We start from the raw sequence: 7,295 nt of genomic DNA, 5'->3' as shown, positions 1-7,295 counted from the left end.
CCGCCGAGGGATCCCACCGCTGCTAGTGTTTGCGGCCAGGATCCCACCGCTGCAACTGTTCGCAGCGCAACTTGGAAGGCTTTGGTGTGGCGCGGTGGGGAGAAGGCTTTTGTTGGTGCTACTGATTTACTAAAGAGCTAATGAATGGATTTACTCAGCATTTAGAGAGCAGCCCTAAGCCTTTACGCCAGGGCTCGAGCTGCTTTCCTGTTGGGAAACTCTTGGTCGCGCGCTAAGCATAATGCCACCGAATTTGTTTTTCCTTCTGGGAAGCTCTAGGTCTGCGCCCGGGAGAGTGAGCGCACACGCACACCGTGCTCGGAGCCGGGCAAGAGGGGTAGGGTCTGGGCACTAGCACATGTGACTAACTGTCCAGTTGTCCTCTCTCGCCCCAGGATCCCCGTGGCAGGAAGGATTAGCTAACGGCTCGCTTCAGCTTACTCAGAGCTGCCATTGACTGAAGGCCGACTCCAATGAATGATTAATGATGCGCGCGCTGGATTTCAGGAAACCTGAGAACGGAGAATTCCCGTGTATGCAATGCCCCTACTGTCATTTATCTGAGAAATATACCTGGCTTGCATTCTTGAAATATTTCCATCTGAAAACATATTTGAAGCTTTAAACTACACTCTGGCACATTATTCATTGCTCATTTTAATGAAAAGGCTGTGATTTGGACCGATAACGTCAATTCATATAAGCCAAGGTTGATGCTAAGAGGTGGCTTTCTCCATTTTTGAGTACCCACTTAAGGATTCCTATCTCAATAATGAAAAGCATATAAAACATATGTTTATTTTTCAGGATTGGAAATCTCCCATGGTTAGAATACTTAACATCAAGGCAGCTGTAAACAGAAAATCAACTGGACAACTTAGTGAAGCCACGGGGTGGGGGGGTGGGGAAGAAAGGGCACATCACACATAGATGTGCATGGCCTTGGCACTATATAAGATGCTGTCCTGGGCTGAACACCCCTTCTTTTTCCGCTGTGCTAGGCTCAAGCTTTTTGCTTCTGGTTTAACCACCACAGGTAAGCAGACCCTTGCAAGGCAATCCTGAAAGTGGACATTGAGGATGGGTGGTCCCTCAGGACTATCCACTTGACTGGCATTTCCTCTTTCCAGGGTGAATGATTGTGGAATGCTGGGCCTGGGCACTGTGCTTTCTGCAAGTGATGTCCTTGGGTCTCTAAAAAAGCTGTCGGGGTTTAAGACCCATTGGTGGTGCTGGATGCCATCACTAAGTTTCCCTGTGTGTCACCCATTCCTCAAGTGACAAAGATTTTCCAAAGTGAATCCAGTTGCTTGTGTCTCACTGGAAACACTATCAGGCATTATCAGCCTCCTTCCCAAACCCAGGAGGTCAAAACCACTCTGGGGCTGAGCCTCTGGAACTGAGATTACGCCTTTTCTTTTCTTCTTTCTTTCAGCTCCTCAAGCCCCACCCCCAGTGAAACAACCATTCCCGTATCCCTCTCACGTCCTGCAAGATTCCAGCTGGGGATCAAACTCTTGTCTAGGGATGGCCCAGGAAGGTCAAGACACCTGCTCAGGTTTTAGCCCAGCTCAGCCTGGAGGGTGGCAAGGTGCACTCCGACCTCCTCTGGGGTCTGAGGTTGAAACTTTCAGAAAAGCAGAGCATTCACTAAGTGGAGAGCACTGACCAGCTCTTGTGACTGAGTTTGGCAAACTAGACCTCAGGTTCCTTCTCAACTCTCCTGGATGCTAGGAGGCTTTTTATTTTTTTAAGTGCGCCCTTAAAACTGTATCGGTATGGTGTGCGTGAGCAAGTAGGGTGGGTGCCAGTAACCTTTTAAAAATCTACAAGAGGGTTGAACATATATTTGGGTCTTTTTTTTTTTTTTTAATGTAAAGACCTGCAAAAACTGAGCAGTGAAAGAAGACAGCACTGCGCCTGTCCCATGCACTGAACAGCCAAACTCCCTCTCTCCGCAGCTCCGCCGAGAGAGGAGCCAGTCGCCCTGCGCTCCCGGCTGCGCCCTCCCTGGCCAGCGCGCTGCCTCACGCTTGGCGCAGCAGATCCGCGGAGCCTGGGTCCACCGCAAATCTGCGGTCGGAAAAATTCTCATTTCACGGTCTTGGCTACCCGGGCTCTACTCCCATAAATTCCACTCAAAAGAGAGTGCAAGCCTGTGCCACTTGTTTTTTTTTTTTTCTTTTTTCTGGTTATTTTCTGGATCATCAAAAGCCCCCTGGCTGGAGACGATCCCTCAGTCCATTCACAGGCCAGTGAGCCTGGTGAAGGTCGCCAGGGCATAGGCGGAGACGCGCCCGCGGCCGCTGTGCCGTGCTGTTCTTGATTCATGCGCTCCCCCTGCCGCGGAAGCAAGGTCGGGGAGAAGGTGCAGGCTCCTGGCTACCTGCAGAGATAAAGCCTAGTTTCCACTCATCTCCACTGGACGGGGCACCGAAAAACTAACAGGTGAACGGGTCCCACCAGTCATCTAGACATAGCTCTGGTCCCCATCTCTTCGGGTTTACCTTCCTCATCTCTTCAATCCCTCGGCCTCACGTTCTGTAGCCTCACCACCTCAGGTTCACCTTTCCTAGCCCCAGCACCTGAACTTTCTTTCCAGGCCTCCCCTAGTTCTGTGTGGGAACCAAAGGATGAATTTCTTGTAGGTCTTTTGTAGCTATAGCTGTGATCCAGTTACTAGCAACAGGAGTCAATTCAAAGCAAGATACAATGACTTGTATCCTCAGGCTGCCACTTAACAGTCTAGGAAGAAAGAGATCAGGGCAAAGACAAGCTTCCCTTCACCCGAGGGACAAGCTTACTAAGTATAACCCTCCTCTGGTTGTAAACAGATGTTGGAGGTCTCTGAGACCAGAGCTCCAGCGGAGAGGCCAAAGCCTGGTCCGTCCTACAGTGCATCACACTGTGATGGAGGGAAGGACCAGAGATAGATGGTGGGATAGGATGAGCAACCCTGGGCAGTGCAAACCACAGTGCCCGGAAGGCTCTCCAACCCACGAACGAGGCTGCCAGGGTCCCCGTGGACCTCGCACAGGCTTCTGTTCAGAGCAAGTCAGTCTCTCCTCATTTCTTCTGCTGGAGGTGCCCACAATCTATGAGGTTTGCCTAGTCTGGTTTGTTGCAATTCAAGGCAAGGACTGGTTTTCTTTGCTTGATTCAAGCAGACAAAAGCCTAGAGGATTTCGGAAATTTTTCCTAAGTGAAGGGCTTGAATCCCGCCCTCCCTCTCCATCCCTGCCACCCTTCCACACACTCAGAGGCTGAATCCAGACAGCAGCACTGCTTTTTGCTAACCAGGTCCCTGGTGACCCCACAATCACTTCTAGTTCCATAGGATTTTTGTCGGAGGCACAATTGCATTGTGGGAGGACTCAGGCGCTGACCCTGTTGGGGCCGTCAGTCCGTGTTCTTGCCAGGACCCTCTATTTCCTCCAGGCCTGGCTTCTCACCAGCCAAGTTGGCAGCAATTACAGGAACAAACAGTCTGTGGCTAAAGGAGCCCTGAGCAGGCTGAGCAGGGTGGGAAGGGCTGGCTGTGCGGGAAAGAAACAAGAGAGTGAGGGTGCACAGGCAGGATGCTGACAGAGTCATTAGGCACTCTGCAGGTCCGGAGGTTAGATCTCTTCATCTTTCTCCAGGGTCTATTACTTCTTGCTGAAGAGGCAACTGTTTTGAAATGGCCACAGGCAGCTGGTCTCCTCCATATCTGTGGAGTCAGAAAGCAAAGCAGCCCTTGCTAGTAGAAAGAGATCTTTTGTGAATTGACTCAATGAAATCCGTTACTTTTTCTCATAAAGCTCATTTCTAGTGCTTTCCAACTAACCTGGTGACTAGTTTTGCTTTAGTTTCTGGTACATCCATGCACTGAGTCCCAAAGCACTACAGGCCCCCAGTTATCTCAGCACACAATATCCAATTGCAGGAAATAACTGCTCTTAAAGTACTAGAAGCCCCTTATCCTGTCCAGGGCCAGCCATTGAAGATGGAGGATGTATTTCCTTGTGCTGGCTACATATGAGTACAAAAGTCGTGATCTGAGATCATGCCACCATCCCCTGACCCAAACAGAGCCCACTTTGCCTTTATGATGGGTTTTGTTCCTGGCACAATCTGTATCTAATAATGTCTAGAGAGGTCGTTCTGAGCATAAGAGGAGATGTGTGGTACTTCCAGTCTCAATTCTCAGTAAGAAGTGGGTTAGGTAGCAAAAAGAGTGAGGAATCAGAGACTTTTCTCATCTCTCATCTTTATCATGAGAGATAAAGAGGGTGAATTAGAGTTGCTGCTATTGTTGGTTTGCATCCAGAGAGACAGGCCATAAGCAAATGGGCACTCATTCAGGAAAAATGAGGGTGGGGGGATGAAGAGAAAGGAAGCACAGTGTCCTCTTCTAGGACATCCCTTCTGTGCCAAATGAGACAGGAGGAAGAGAACAGAAGTGACACCAAGCCTGGTACCAGTGATAAACAGATAGGAAGCTGCTGAAACCTGGGACACATGGGCTATCTTTTCACCGACCCAGTCAAAGGTCATTTGTTCAGAAAGTAATTTGATCAAAGCTGATTTCTCAGACTAAGTCTGAGAACCAGTCCACACAGACAGTTTTTTTTTCCCATAATAAGATGCTTATTTTTCTTCAGTTGTTAAAGCAGTATGGGGACCAAAATTGAAGATGCAACTGTTGGCAGGGAAGTACACAGAATTTGAAAGATATCTCCAACAATATCAAGTGGATGTTTTGCTTCGGTTTAGTTTTTTTCCCAATAAAACTTTAGACATCACATTCTAGAGAAATACTTTTTTTATAATCAAGAACTTTCTGAGAAGCCCAAAAATCTTTTTCAGCTTAACCAAAAGCTGTTAAAAAAAAAAAAAAAGCGTCCCATTCCTGTGTCCTCTAGAAGAATTATTTGTGAACTGCCTTTTTTATTTCTTTCAATGTTTTTTTTTTTTTACATTGAAAAATACCTAGCTGAAAAATCCAGGACCGTTCTTTTGGCAATCACAGTATAAAAGTATTTAATAATCACAGTATGTAAATTATTTATTACTTTATTTTAGTGAATCATAATACATTACTTATCCCTTTAATAATTATAGAGGGCTTCCCTGGTGGCTCAGTGGTTGAGAGTCCGCCTGCCGATGCAGGGGACACGGGTTCGTGCCCTGGTCCGGGAGGATCCCACGTGCCGCGGAGCTGCTGGGCCCGTGAGCCATGGCCGCTGAGCCTGCGCATCCGGAGCCTGTGCTCCGCAACGGGAGAGGTCACAACAGTGAGAGGTCTGTGTACCGCAAAAAAAAAAAAATAATAATAATAACTATAGAAAACTGAAATAAAATAGGATCTTAGTATATAATACACTAAGGAAATCAAAATAAAAGGCATAAAAATTTTAAACTTGGCTAGAGAGTTGGGAGAGGAGAATATAAAGGCCTACAAAATTGAAAATTGTATAAGCATTTTTAAACCATATATGATGAATAATAATTATATTGTTTACTGGACAAAAAGAATATCTGTAAGTTTTCCACTTCTGTAAATTTGTTAAAATAAAGAAGCTCCTGATGGCAAAATTAATAGTAATAGTAATCACAGTATGCAACAGCTAGAATTGAACTACCCACATGCCTCCCTTCAGCTCCCATGTAAACATGGGATTGAAAATGGAGCAGAGGGACTTAACAGTTATAATTTATTTTGCATATTGTGATCATATATGCATAATATGAAAATCATATTGATAAAGTCCATGACGTCTTCTGACCTCTGTCCTAACCCTTGGTGCATTCCACCCTTTGTTTTTCATTCCACTCAGATCGGAGCAGTGAGAGGATCCTTAGCTCCTGAAACACAAATGAGTGACTGATGTATGTTCTCAGATTTTTAAAAAAGAAATATTTACCTTATGCACACCATTCTGCTATCTGCCCTAGCTCTGAAGCTCATGTATGCTTCCTAGGGGAGGAGTTGAGAAGCACACAGCATATTACTATCAAGACTTTTCCTGGTTGTAAATGAGGCAATTTCCTGCCGGGAGGCCGTGGGGCACACAGTGGTAGTTGCCGTAATGAGGGTCACCACCAAACGTATTGTGATTTGAGTATTGATTAGCTGTTTCACTTTTCTCATGGATATATATGGGGCGCTCAAGTAAATCATAAGCCCCTCAAAGGCAGTCTCCTTCAGCATACACTGCCTTGTAATCCCCCAAATGCACAATGACATAAATTCTAAATGAGGATCCTTAAGAGGAATGGTTTCAAAAGATGCCTTAATAATCATTTCAATCTCTCCCCCAAAGAAGTGAGAACTTTAGCATTTAAAAGTATATCGTAATGCTGGGTGATCTGTAGTCTGTCATTTCCTCTATCCAGGGGAAAAGAGAATTTGGGAGAGTGTAACTGCGAATGTGTATGAGTTTTCAACGTTTGCATTACCATAGCTCTTAATTACAGTAATCATTTTCACAAGTGGGCTTTGTTTTCTACTCTGGCTCCTTGGCTTTTGGCAGGCTGCACCAGGCAAACACCTGTTGTCTGGTTATACAGAGAAACACCTGTCAGTGGAGCCAGTAAGTACTAATGTAGAGACTGTCATCTGGGGTCTTGGGAACCTTTGCTATTGTCAGAAGAAAGGAAAGAACACCTGCTTAGGGCCCGGGAGGGCTGAATAATAGCTTACTGACTTCTGACAGAAGATGTCGATGAATCCCTTCCCTCTACCTACTCCCCAGAAATGCAGCCTGGGGCCACAACATCTGTTAATGAGTGAATGAATGTGGTCAGGTTTGAGGAAATTCCTTTCTAAAGGAGACTGTAGTTTAATAGATATGAGGGCTTTGAGGCATCAAACTATAAATGGCTTTTATGTATGAATACCCAGTTACTAAGAGTGGATGAAGGGAAGCAAGAAGAAAAGAGAGAGGATGGGAAGAAATGTTGGGGGAGCAAGAAAAATGGGACAAAGAAGATTTTTTCCATATGACAACCTCCTTCAGAAAATCACCGTTTGGAGTGCATTCGTGGTACTGGGCTGGTCCTATGTAGAGACAGGTATAACCAGCTTAATGGACTTATCTGGAAAAAGTCAGTGTCAGTTCCTGAACTTATCGATTATTCTTTGACAGTTTAGCTATTTAGATACAGTTTATGTCCACACATGGAGAAGGAAGGAAATGAAATGATACAAAGTTTTGGGAAGGAGAGAGAGGAGATTAAAAGCCTACATTTTTCAAAGATAGATTTTAGCACCAATATTTATTTTTAGATTTCCTAACCTTTTGTTTCCCATA

This window comes from Phocoena sinus, chromosome 5 (genome assembly GCF_008692025.1).
Source record: "Phocoena sinus isolate mPhoSin1 chromosome 5, mPhoSin1.pri, whole genome shotgun sequence".
NCBI lineage: Eukaryota > Metazoa > Chordata > Mammalia > Artiodactyla > Phocoenidae > Phocoena > Phocoena sinus.
This window is presented reverse-complemented; position numbering follows the sequence as displayed.